The sequence below is a fragment of the Podarcis bocagei genome (assembly GCF_964188305.1).
Source record: "Podarcis bocagei genome assembly, chromosome: Z".
NCBI classification, from domain to species: Eukaryota; Metazoa; Chordata; class Lepidosauria; order Squamata; family Lacertidae; genus Podarcis; species Podarcis bocagei.
Window position 1 is genome coordinate 42,812,416 of NC_138140.1, and position 13,700 is coordinate 42,826,115.

The window sequence follows — 13,700 nt, forward strand, 5'->3', positions numbered from 1 at the left end:
CTGCTCTGCTCCTGTTAGGATTCCAAGTTGATTAGAAATTGGGGTTCTACAAAGAGTTTGGTAGGCGCATTTTGCGACAGGGAATTTCGTTAGCGCAAGCAGTTTCTGAGCTCTGGGCGCAGTACTGCACCTAAGATTTCAGATTAAAACTGCAGAGTGGAAGGAAAGAAGGAGCTATTTCTGCCTCCCCGCTTCCAGCTATTCTCTGAAGACTGGAGAAGAGACCCTCTTAAGAATATTAGAGAGGTGGGCAGGGGAAGGAATAGACCATGTGAAAAATGAACTTAATATTTCAGCTGCAGTTCATTCATTTTCAGCTTTGTATTTTTGTTATTAAAAAAGTGTGCCTAGACATGTCGTTGCAGCACCCATAACCTAGGTTTAAGGTGCCTCTATTTACTTACATACTTACTTACTTACTGCTTTAGATTTTTAATAAAAATCTCAAAGTGGTTTACAGCATATTAAACCAGTAAGTCAATAAAACACTAACCGGATGATGTTCCTCCGGCCTCATGAGGAGCCTCTTCAGTAGGGCTGGGTGAGTCTGGGCCTCAGTTTTTTACACTGGTTCTACACGGTGTGGGAAGTGTGAGGACATCGCAACTCAGGGAGGGCATTGGGCTGCTGATGGGACAAGTGTTATTGTCCCCACTTGTGTGTTCTGCATATTTATGAATACAGTGGCAAAATTGTTGTTGGCATCTGAAACAATGCCTCAAGAAACAATGGAGTAAGCTTCCTCTCTGAGGCACAAGCATGGGCAGTGTGTGTTGAGGTCCTGGGCTGCTTAGATGACAAAGACTCCCCCTTTTGCATCGCTGTTGTGATCCAAAGGGAAGCAGATAAATACATTTGGCACCAGTTTGGCTGCAGGAGTTGCCGGAAGGAGGAGTACAAGGCGCCACCCAACCGGTTTAGGGACTCCACTCTGGATTTGTGTAGGGTTTACTACTTAGACTTTTCTTTCCCTAAAGATGTCTTGCAATGCAGTGGGTACAGATTTTGCCTCAAGGTTTACTCCTGAAGCCTTTCTCACAAATGAGTACAGTGATACCTCTTGTTACGTTCGGTTCAGGTTACATATTTTCAGGTTGTGTCCCATGGCGACCTGGAAGTACCAGAAAGGGTTACTTCCAGGTTCTGACGCTCCTGCATGCACAGATGCTCAAAATGACATCACGCGCACGCGCAGAGGCGGCGAATCACGACCCGCAGACGCGGGTAGCATTCTGCTCATACTGCGAACAGGGCTCTGGAACGGATCCCGTTCGCAACCAGAGGTACCACTGTATGGCTGCAAGGCAGCAGAGGTTTAGGATCAGAGTTTTCCTTCTAGATGGGCTACCTTCCCAGGTTGACAAGCCCCACCTGCCCCTCACCTCCCTCCACATCACATGCAGAAGCTTCCCTCTTGACTGTTGGACCCACTACTGGTCTCATCCGCTCAATCCGCTGGAGCCTGTCTTCGTATGCAGGGGAAACACCTAACTCACTGAAGGTTTGAGATCCATTGACTAGCCTCCCTGGATTTAATAATAATAATAATAATAATAAATTTTATTTATATCCCGCCCTCCCCAGCCGAAGCCGGGCTCAGGGCGGCTAACAACAACAAAACAGTATAAAAGTATAGCATAAACAACATTCTAAAACCATTCATTATAAAATTAATTAATTCAGGCCACTGGCAACCATTGGGCCAGAGCTCCGCGAAGATTGCCGAGGGAGGGAGTCAGGCTGTGCCCTGGCCAAAGGCCTGGTGGAACAGCTCTGTCTTGCAGGCCCTGCGGAAAGATGTCAAGTCCCGCAGGGCCCTGGTCTCTGCCAATTGAAGCAGTTTTCTGAGTGGTGGTTGCTGTTGCATGCTGATAGCCACAGTTGAGAGCTGAGTGCAGGGTGGGGAACAAAGGTAGACAAACTCCCCAATAAGTTGCATGATGTGACACTCGCCGGAAGTACTACCCCTCCCCTAGCATCCCATACACTCCAATGCCAGAATAGGGCTAATGTGGTCTTATCCCACCCTTCCTCCAGGGGAAACAAAATTAAAAAATTCCTTCCATTAGCACCTTAGAGACCAACTAAGTTTGTTATTGGTATGAGCTTTTGTGTGCATGCACACTTTTTCAGCACACGAAAGCACATACTAGTAACAAACTTAGTTGGTCTCTAAGGTGCTAATGGAAGGAATTTTTTTATATTGTTTTGACTATGGCAGACCAACACGGCTACCTACCTGTTCCTCCGGGGGGGGGGGGTTGTGGTGTTGATGTGTGTTGTTCTCCTCCACCCCTTTATCTTCGCAATGACCTGTAAGGAAGCTTAGGATGAGAAACAGACTGGGCCAATGTCTCTGAGCTGCAGTGGTGGCAGGTACCCAAATGCAACTGATGGGGCTGAGAGCCCAACAGAAGGTGAAACCAGAGCCAATGGTTTTGTCTCCAACTACTTCTGTGCAGAGTTCTGCAAGGGACAACACTGAGACTAAGGAAGAGAGGGAAAATAGCCCTTGCTAGACCTGGACTGGATATAAATTCCCAGCTGGGATGGCTCAGTTGGTAGAGCATGAGACTCTTCATCTTAGGGTCATGGGTTCGAGCCTCACATTGGGCAAAAGATTCCTGCATTGCAGGGGGTTGGACTAGATGACCCTCATGCCCTTTCCAACTCTACGATTCTAAGAGAATAGGCAGGTAGGGACTTCTGTTGGGGTAGTGCTCCATTTATTCTAGTGGACCAGCCTCTAGTTCCAAACTCTTTTGTAAAATTCTTACTCCCCCTCCTGATAAGACAAACTTAGTGGTCATCTAATTGCTCCAGCTTTATCGCTGGAACAAGATTCAACCTAATTATATCTAAATAATCCATTGCTGCCCCGCACCCACTGAGATAAAAGGACAGGACTCCCACTTGTGAAGTGGGAAGTGATCCAACAGGTCTCCTGTTACAATTCTGCCTCCTTCCATCCTTTAACTATCCAGCTCCGCTACTGTTATGCTGTTGCGGCAGCAAAGCCAAAGAGAGTTGTTAAAACAGTGTGGAGATACTAGCGGTCAGGAGCCTTCCAAATTAGAACATATCACCTTGTTTAACCAAAACAGAAGGCTTGCTAGCAAAACACCAAAGAAAATTAGACCGCAGCAGAGGAAATTAAATGCAAAATATTTGTAGTAGCTTCTCTAACACACGCTTTTAGCGGGCTACACGGGATTCATAACAAATGGCAGTAGTTTAGAGTCAGAACAGGTCTCTGCCTTCTGGATGAAAAGAAACAGCATTGAATCCAGGGAACCAGGTCACTGCAGGCATTTAACAAAAGACTGGGTTGAATATTTATTTCAGGCTGGGCCAATTGCGATCATTCAGAGATTGCTGGACTTCAGCTCCCATCAGCCCCTTCCCCGTACCCAACGGTCAGAGATTATGGGAATTGTAGTCCTGCAACATGTGGCTAGCTTGTATGCAAACTGATGCAGCGCTGTGTTGCCTGCTTTAAGAATCCTTGGCAAGTTTAGGATGCAAGGCAACTCTGCTTTTGAAAATGGTTTGGATGTTAATCTTAAGAGTGTGGCCACTGAGCGGTTCCCAGCTCCTTCACTTGGCAAAAGCCTCTGCAGGCCTACTCAGAGAGAGTTTCCCAGACAGGCGTTCTGATGATGACATAAGCAAAGGTGGAGCTTTAGTTAATCAAGTAAAAAACATTTCCTGGCATCTTGAATATCCTTAAAAGGAAACGCAGCAGCAGGGAGGGAGGGGACACTGTCATGGCCCATGGGTGACCTTCAGTCAGGTGACAATTAAAGGGCAAAAGAGAAAGGGGAGGGGGAAGTAAGCACTTTTCTGCTGCTGAAGGTCATTCTCACAACTGTGGAAGTCAAAAGTCTTCATTCAGTTGCTGCAGAATGCTTGATCTGCAGTCTGTGACAGGCTCAGCTGTTTTTTCCACACACACACTGGTAGCAGGGAGGTGTCACTCTTTGCCTGAATCTCTGACCAATTACACTGCAATGAATTCGGGATGTTTTTCTGAGTCCTCTCTAGCCCTGTGTTTTATACCTGCAAAATTGGTTTCTGTGCAGGAAGGAGAGGGGACAGTTCCTTGTCTATTAAGTATATGCTTTGTAATGTAAGCTCTGGACAATGAGTGGTCATGGGAAGAAATAGCTCGAGACTCTAATGGAAGATGAGCAGAAGGGGAAAGACCTCCCTTCTCCCCTCTGCCACATCTGGCTGGATGAAATGCCAGAAAGGTGTGTCCGCCTGAAAGAGGGCAGTCAGGCTTGGGACTGGAGCTGAAAAGAGACACAGAGGCCCTACTCACTGTCTACTAGATTGAGTGTTATGTCAGGTCAGGTAGCAGCTGGTCAGTCTGGGCATTGGCCAAGTGTCTCTGTGGGGCTCAGAAAGGTCCCTCACTGGTCCAACCTGTCTGTGTCACCGCTCCCTGCCAGGCTCCCAGATGGTTGTTGTAGTGGTGAACTGGGTGGACAGTAGTACTACTTTTGAATGGGAGCCCAACCTTGAATAGACGAGGGCATTACATTTTGGAGGAATTAAGATGGCTGCCAGCCCCCACAGTCAGGAGACACGTTGGTATGGTTGCTGCATGGTGAGTGGCAAGGTGTTCAGCATGTGAGATTTCATCACAGGCACCAAACTCGCTACACATGAACAAGTTGTGTACAAATGTAAACTTGCCATGGACAAATTTAATGATATTTGGAATTCATTTTTTATAAATACCATACTAGATAAAGGTCTGGTTGACTACAATAACAAGTCTCACCCTTTTTGAGGGGTAATGTAAGCAATATCTTCTTGTTGTTGTTCTGTTTTGTTTTCTACATGGGTACTATTTCTTGTTTCTTCTTTTTTGTGTCTTATCTTACTCTGCACACTTGTAATTTTGTACTTTTTATTTTTCAGTAAGGAATATAAGCGCTCTCTCTCTCTCTCTCTCTCTCTCTCTCTCTCTCTCTCTCTCTCTCACACACACACACACACACACACACACAGAGAGAGAGAGAGAGAGAGAGAGAGAGAGAGAGAGAGAGAGAGAGAGAGAGGCACCATGCTGGAAGCCCCCTGAAGTCTGGCCCAGGTGCTCCTAGAAACCTGGGGTTGCATTCAACTCACTTTTGCTCAGAGTAGTAAATTGAAGTCAATGGCCATGACCAACTGAGGTCCATTAACTTCGGCCTAGTCTAAGCCGAAGTTAGTAAAATACAGCAGTGTTAATATTGTGAGCCTCCCATGCTGCACTCAGCCCATATATATGACTAATTAAGCCTTACATCACAGAAAAAACAATACTGGCAGGCTTCCAGTGACCTTCACTCCAAGGATACGAAACCCAATATATTTGCTGGGACTCCTGAGATCTCTTAGCACTCAGAGACTCAGGTGTGCTCAGCAAAATTTGTACCACTTTGGGAGTGTAGGGATGAGGTGGGCTACATATTAGAATACTCCCCTCATCCAAACAACTACAACCCAGCTCCATGCATGAACAAAAACCATACATGAGGGCAGCCTTTGCCAACCTGGTGACTTCCAGATGATTAGGAATATAACTATCGTGAGACCAAACCAAGGGGCAATCAAAAAAGAAAACAGCCTCTTTTTAATTTTTACAGACATACTGTACATTCCTTTGCTGCCAATCCTGTAGTCTAAAAACATAGGCGAGGTAGAAAATAAAAACAAGGCAAGGGGCACTCCAGGAATAGTTTTATTTGAAATAACGGTTATTCAGTATTACTACACTCTGTTTTTAATATAGAACTGTCATGTACCGAGGGCAGTAGTTCAGTGGTAGAACACAAACAGACAATTGATTGATGTTGATTTTTATACTACTCATGGCCAGGTGTAGCTCCAGTACAACATATGAAGGTTTTGCTGTCCTCCCTGGGAAATTCCCTCTAGAATTCCCTTTTATTTGCTCATATGAGTTGAGGTGGCTTTTGATCAAGTGTGGACTGAATTCTTTACAATTGGTGGGGGTTAGGGGGCATGTGTGTGAATTTGTTTTATGTGTGTAGATCTGTGCATGCTGCAGTGCTCAACAGCAAGGCTCTATTCCGATGGCATGAATATCACGACGACCAGTAGATTATTATCTGCTGCAGCCTTCACACAGCTGTTGTAACATACCGCTTGTTATCTTCCACCTGTTCTGCTGTTGAGGACTTCTTGGATCATTCTTGGTCTAGCTCCTCCCCTTTGACCTTACCGCCTTGGGTGACCCAGCTGGGAGTATGAGACTCCCAACGGCTTCGCTCACAAGGGTCATAGGAACGTGCAAGCCCACTCACCACGACAAGGTGATGATCCAGTGACTGAGTCCACCTTTTCTACTCTGATTCCTTCCAGATGTTTTGAACTGCAGCTCATAGTCCAAAACTTCTGGAATGTTCCAGGTTAGCAAGGACTGAGCTCGATGGACCAGTGGTCTTCCTCAGCAAAAGGCAACTTCTTTTGTCTTTGGAATTGTGGAAGAAAGGCAGAACATTAATAAAGCAGTGACACTTTCATAACTCCATGTGTTCTTTTGTGTGTTTTAAGGTCCTTCCCTACCAGAAATGATTTCTAATGCTGGAGGAAGCTGAAATTATCAACATTTATTTCATTTTATTTTTTAAAATGATTTTTGTGGTTTATTTATCAAAATTTAGAGCACCAAAATTGTAAATTAAAAGTTACCTGCAGCGTTTTACTGTTCTCAAAGAAGGAAAGGTTCTGTGCACTGCCAGATATCTGAAAATCATACTGTCTACAAAAGCTTGCAGGCAGGAGGATGAATAAAGTGTAGGTAGGACTCACACTTTCTGAAGGAAACAGCATACTTGACAGTTGGCCTGAACCTGCTGAGCAACTTGTTTGACAGGTAAACAGCTTTGGAGATAGAGGAAAGTTTCTACATCTGGTTTGGTTTGGCCTAAACCAAACTGCACAGCTGACATGAACACATGTTTTAACAAGATTTTATTTTTTTGTAGCATAGATCAGAACAGATTGTCTTTAGCGTTTGTTTGCTTTTGCACACGTTGACGTGGGATTTTCGGAAAGCTATTATGTCAGGGAGATTTTTCTCATATACCATATTTTTTGCTCTATAAGACTCACTTTTCCCCTCCTAAAAAATATGGGGAAATGTGTGTGTGTCTTATGGAGCGAATGCAGGCTGCGCAGCTATCCCAGAAGCCAGAACAGCAAGAGGGATTGCTGCTTCCACTGCACAGCGATCCCTCTTGCTGTTCTGGCTTCTGAAATTCAGAATATTTTTTTTCTTCTTTTCCTCCTCCAAAAACTAGGTGCGTCTTGTGGTCTGGTGCGTCTTATAGAGCGAAAAATACGGTACCTCTACGGGAAGGTGTGTTTTCTTATTCTATGGGACAACATCTGTTCTCTGTTGCCCAAGCACTGGAACTCCCTGGTTCATTTCACCTTTTGCTTCTTTATGTTCCAATGCAGCTGTAAAGCTTCTTGCTGCAGCAGTATTTTGACCTAACCATATTCTAAAAATGTACTCTGCCAGGCATTTCCTAGATTGTTGGCTTTCATCCATTCTGTATTTTAAATTGTTTTTAGGGTCTTTGAAAAAATATGTTTGCTGCCTTGGATGCTTTATTTGAAGTGATCAGAGGGCATGTAAACATATTAAACAAATATCTCAGCCTATAGCCTGAGGTGGTACAGTCCAGAAAGAGCTGTACCACATTCTATTTCTGAACATACTTTTCTTTTTTCACTCTTACAGTGAAATCCAATTCGTGGGGGTACAGGATTGTACCATTAGTCTTCTGGATCTTGTGCACAGTACCTGCTGGTATTATTTACTGATTTTTTTTTACATGTATCCAGCTTAAAAGCTCCCTGAACTAGCTATGTCTGTGATAGGGCATGGTGACATCTGTTTGATCAACATATAGTTCCTAGAAGTGCTGGCTTTTGCCGTGAACTGGCAATTATTTATCCATGTGCTCCTCCCTCTGTCTTTTTACCGGGCCATGCTCTTGAGGTCAAAGTACTTCTCTGGCAATAACTTTTCAGCCGGCTGCTTGCCCTCCCCTACAGAGCATAGAGATGCATTCTTCACATTGTGTAAAATTCCTGCTCAGCACAAACACACGGTCACTAAAGCAGTCCGCAGGAGGCCTCAAGCACGAAGCAGCAAGAGAAACCAGCATGTTGGACATTCTTCAGATCCTATTAGGACCAAATTACTGTGACGATTTAACACGCAAATCACTGCTAATTAAGGGATCAGAACTGGCATGGAGGGGAGGGGGGTTAATATTGTCCTCTCCCACTGTAGTCCCAAGGAGAATCCCTCCTTTGATCCTAGAGTTTGTTTTGGGGAAAATTCCCCCAATGGGTCCCTTTGCAACCATAAATCTATAGGAAGGCAATGCTGGTATCATGGGGCCCACTGATTTGTCAATGAGGTTTGTGCCAGCTTAAACTTCCACACAGTATACAGTGGTGCCCCGCAAGACGAATGCCTCGCAAGACGGAAAACTTGCTAGACGAAAGAGTTTTCCGTTTTGGAGGTGCTTCACAAAACGAATTTCCTATGGGCTTGCTTCGCAAGATGACAATGTCTTGCGAGTTCCTGCTGTTTTTTTCCCCTCCCCCCTTTTTCTAAGCCGCTAAGCCGCTTATCAGCTGATCCGATCAGCAGATAAGCCGCTAAAAGCCGCTAATAGTGCTAATCCGCTAATCCTTCAATGGGCTTGCTTCGCAAGACGAAAAAACTGCTAGACGAAGAGAATCACAGAACGGATTCTTTTCGTCTTGCAAGGCACCACTGTACAATGGTTGACTCTTGTTGGTGTCAGTGCAGTGGTCAAACTTTAGCCACAAACTGTTTTCCTTATTAAAACGGCTAACATGAGAGCTGGAAGCCAGGTAATTAACTTGCTATTATCTAAAAGGAAACTGTGCAATACATTAGTTGTGTGAATGCTTTTGGGCTCCAAGATGAATGTCTTATCACAGAACTGAAGCGTTGGAATGGACCACGAGGATCACCTAGTAAAACACAGGAATCTTTCACCCAGTGTGGGGCTCAAACCCACAACCCTGAGATTAAATGTCTCCTGCTCTGATCAGCTGAACTATCCCTTCTCCTCCTGTACAAGCCCAGCCGAAATGAATGGCAGGCCTCTGGCACAGTTTCCATTCCCTTCAGAGCTTGTGCAGATGACTTTCCCAACAAATGACCTAGTATCTAACACAAGTTCTTGTCAATGAAAGATTGTAAGTAACTATTCCAATTAAAGCACTCTGTAAATAACAAGTAATGAATGTGATAGAAGCTCCCTTTTAGGTCATAAATCGACTATATACAACTTCCCAAGCTCCTATGACGTACTATCCCTTCCTGCGCAACCCTCTGGGAACCTTATACCAGAGGCGGTTGGTGCCAGCATCAAAAGTGAGGAAAAGAGCATGGATGTCACTCTTTATCTTTGCACCACTGTTTATTACACTCCAGCCATGCAGAAGTCAAAGGTTTCTACAACATACACACACCCCATGCATACCTCTTTCCTCGCAACCAAGAAACCTTGCCACAGCTCAAGGACACATGGACACATTGCAGGCAGACAAAAGCACCTGGGGAGTACAAGGATCAGGGCTGATGAGGAGGTGTGGTCTTGCAGAGGGGCATGTTTGGGAAGAGTCATGAGGCCCTGATAAGAGCAGGCAGCCTGAAGGGCTGGAGGCTGCTGTTGCCTGATCAAGCATACTGTCCCGCTTTGGGGACTTCCACTGCCAACTATAATTGCACAATAGTTAGTTAGCATCTGAGGAAAGTGGGCAGGGAGAATTGGGGCAGGGAGGGAGTTGCCCCTGTACTTCTGCTGGAGGGTTGTTACTCACCAGGTAATCTTGGGGAAGTCAAAGATTACTCACTTGAACATTTTCACTACCAGAAGTAGTAGAGTGAGCAAGTGAGCACACTACTACTACTGATGCACACAGGGACCTACTACTACTACTAGTAGTAGTACTACTATCTTTTTACAAAGTCATCCAAATACATTGAAAATCCAAAAACATACAATATATAAAAGACTAGATAGCCACCATTGAATAAATCAGGCAACTTTAGATTTAGCTTTAAAGATCTTGGCTAAGCATCCCTGAAACAATCTTGGTAGTTTCAGGGGTATCAACAAATACTGGCTTACAGGCTCTTTGTACATTGATAATTTTGAGCTGTAAGGGAGTCAAAAGGAAATCTCTGTGATGGGTGTCAAGAAGAGGGCAAACCAAAATGACTTTACTAGTTTGATTTCCCTCGATTGTTAGGGGTGGTAAGTTAGGTGTAAAATAGCTCACTGTTTTCCCAACACCACTGTTTCTCCAGGAAAAGAAACTGTTACATAACCCAATTTGGCAAGAGATAAATTGGGCCGGGGGAAAGGGAAGAAGCAGCAGGTGCCTAGAGGAGAAAGCTGCTGTGTTGCTCATCTGATTTCAACATATCTGACTCATAAGGGGATATGTTGGTGCTATTTATTAAGCAATTCATAGCCTAAGTGGACACACCTTGATTGCTAAGAGGGATGAGTGAATTTACCAATTTTGGTTTCCTACAGCTTCTCATTTGTTTCCACCTTAAGTTCAGTGCTCCACATTTCCACATCAGCTTGAGATTTATTTATTTTTAAGTCCTCATGAAAATTATTAAGCATTTTAATGCAAATTTATCCCAATGTACACATTTCAGGGAAGTTTTTAACGTGTGATATTTTATTGTATTTTTGGTTTCTATGGAAGCCACCCAGAGTGGCTGGGGAGGCCCAGCCAGATGGGCGGGCTATAAATAATAAAATAATATTATTATTATTATTATTATTATTATTATTATTATTATTATTATTATTATTATTATTATTATTATTTATTATTATTATTATTTATTATTATTATTATTATTATTTAGGTATTTTTCCTAGTATACACATTTCTGTGAAGCAATATTCTCTAATGTAATTCTTTTTGTTTTGTTATTTTCACTAATATATGCATTTTAGCCAAGCATATGCATTTTTGTACACATTAATCGGCTGGAGAACTGGATTTCCGTAGATTTCTGCAGTCTGCATATTATTTCTGAAACGGCAAATTGGGCAGGTTCACTTTTAAGTGCAGAGCTCTGCCAATAACAACCTTTCTCGATGCCATCTTGGCCAGAAGTTCACATTTAAATGCGAACTGAATCAGATTTTTGCTCCATATCTTCCTTTGCAGCTTTCTTGAGTGTTTTAGTCTGACTGGCATGTGTTTTTGAACTATGATCACTCTCCTTACTTGCCCGGGAGAGAGACTTGAGTGTGTGAATGCACCTATCCTACCGTTCAAAGATAAAATTAACTGACCCACTCACTTTTGCTCCTGGGCATACCCACTCCTGGCAGATTGGCTAGAAGAAAATGCAGCCCTTGGGCTGAAAAATGCTCCTACCCAATTTATATTTCGCAGAGGATGATGCTATTAACTGTTACTAGACACAATGGCTTTTCTCTACCTATGCTGTTGGGAGGCAATATGCTTAGGAATGTCAATTGCTGGGAATCACCAACTGCGATAGTGCTATAGGATTCAGGTCCTGCCATTGGGCTTCCCATTGAGGCATCTTGTGTGCCAATGTGAGAATAGCAAGCTGGGTATTTAGCCTGATCCATCAGCTTCTTATATTCTAACTGCTGGGTCGTAGCAGGCAATCTTAGAAGAGGCACTGTTTACCAAGTGTGAGGGAACAGGGGATACCTCTCTTAAAATGGTTCTTCCCATCTGCAGCTTTTGTAAGTATTTATAATAAAAATATTACATATAAACAAACATGCTGCTTGATTAACCATGGTACCTTCTTAGCCATTGTGGGTTTTTAAAAAATAATCTAACTGGTTTATTGATGAAATCTTGCAGTTCTATTGATGACTAGCCAACATGTGGCCCAGCTCTCCACGATATTGCAATCAAGTGACGTGGCATAGCTGCTAAGAGCAGACGCAATAAGATCCCTCGTTAAAATTTCACCTCTCCTGTGATAGCACTAAATACCCTTGGGCTGTCCACTCTCTGCCAGCCTCCCACATCAGCCATATAGAGCTAAAAGTGGCCTATTATACATACTGTTGTAAGAATTACTAAACAACACATGCTCAGCCAAGCATTTGAGCAACAAAAAGACACTACTATTCTTTCTGCTTCTGATGTTGGAGCATAAGTGTTGCTGTTTCTGTAAGCCCAAGTGGCACCACCAAGGGGGGCGCCAGCAGTAGGAAACCTGAAGTTTGCAGAAGTACAAAATATATTTACGGAGAGAAACCCTAAGGAGGGGGAAACTCAACAACAATCTGTTGAGGACTGGATGTGTTCACTGCTGGCTGGCTGATCAGGGGGAAAAAGAAGAGACAAGAAAACCAGGTGGGGAACAGAATGAAGTACTGAAGAGATCATGGCTGACTGATTGGAACAGACACGCTCCACACCTCCAAGGTTTGTTGCAAATCCTACTTGCACAAAATTATGTACAGCTACACCTTTAAGTCCCCATCAGCTGGATGCTTAATGTTACCTGGAGTGCATCCCAAAATAGCATTGCAAGGGACCTTACTGGGTTTTCCCCTTGAAAGAAAAAAGTAAGGAATATATTATGTTGGTAATAGTTCTATATGCATTAGCATATATATAATAATGTGTGGAAGTGAAATTGATTACATTTAGTGTGCTATAATTATACCCTCTTTATTGCCCTTTTTATTTTTTTTATGCACTTTTTCTTTCTTCACTTTATTTTGAAAAAAGAAGAAAGGCACATTTAACATGAAGGATTAATTTCAACCTCCAATAGGAAGGTGGTGAACTTGCCGAACTGGAAATCCCAATCCCAATGGCTTCTTTCCAATCCAAGCTGCAACACATGGCAAAGGAATCTGGGCCTTTTTGGAACGGGCAACCAGGGGACTTCAGTCAGCCATGTAAGCCTGATGAAACTGCTGCATATCACTCATAACACAGTTGCAGAGAAGAGGAGGTGGTGGCTGTACAGTGAGGGAGCCATAGCTATGGTGTTGATTCCAGGTCAGCGCACTTGCCAAGCCGGTCTTTGGAACTGACCTCTGTGTTCCAGTTAATGCCTTTTAACAATTACGGTCTCCATGTGTAGCCAAGTACTACACAATGAAACTTTCTGTCACTCAGACTGGTGAAGCAGGAAAGAAAATGGGAAGTGGTTTCCCTAGAGCATGGTAGAAGTATTTCATTCCCATTCCCCCAAGCTGCAAAGTTTGGGGTAGTCTTAGACATCAAATGTGTTTTGCTGCAATTATGTATTTGCAAATATTGGTCCTAGCGGTTACTTTGGGAAAGTGTATACTGAGCGCATTCATGTGTGTTTCTTGGTAGACTTAGGGGGCTCAGCAGTAAAATAGGCACATCTTCTCCCAGGACTCTCAGGCAGATTTCTCACTGCTACCACAACAGAGATTTAGCATTCTGTATCCACTCAGTATGATCAGTCCTCAATGGAACATTTGCAATCTTTTCCCCCCTAGTGGGGAATTAAAACAACTCATTCTTCTACAAGCCTTGGGTTTTCCCTAACTTGCCAATTCTTCCTTGTTGTTTCTCTGTGGCCCTGTTTTAGCTATAATATAATCCTCCCAGCATCTGCA

At 43.6% G+C, this 13,700-nt stretch overlaps 1 long non-coding RNA gene across 1 annotated transcript in view; it reads right to left on the bottom strand.

Moving 5' to 3' along the window:
• LOC308578607 overlaps positions 1-8,521 on the bottom strand; it is a 135,494-nt gene extending 126,973 nt beyond the window's left edge. Inside the window, exon 1 of the long non-coding RNA XR_014004028.1 lies at positions 8,487-8,521. This is a non-coding gene — a long non-coding RNA (uncharacterized lncRNA). The remainder of the gene's footprint in view (positions 1-8,486) is intronic.
• Between the last annotated feature and the right edge of the window lie 5,179 nt (positions 8,522-13,700).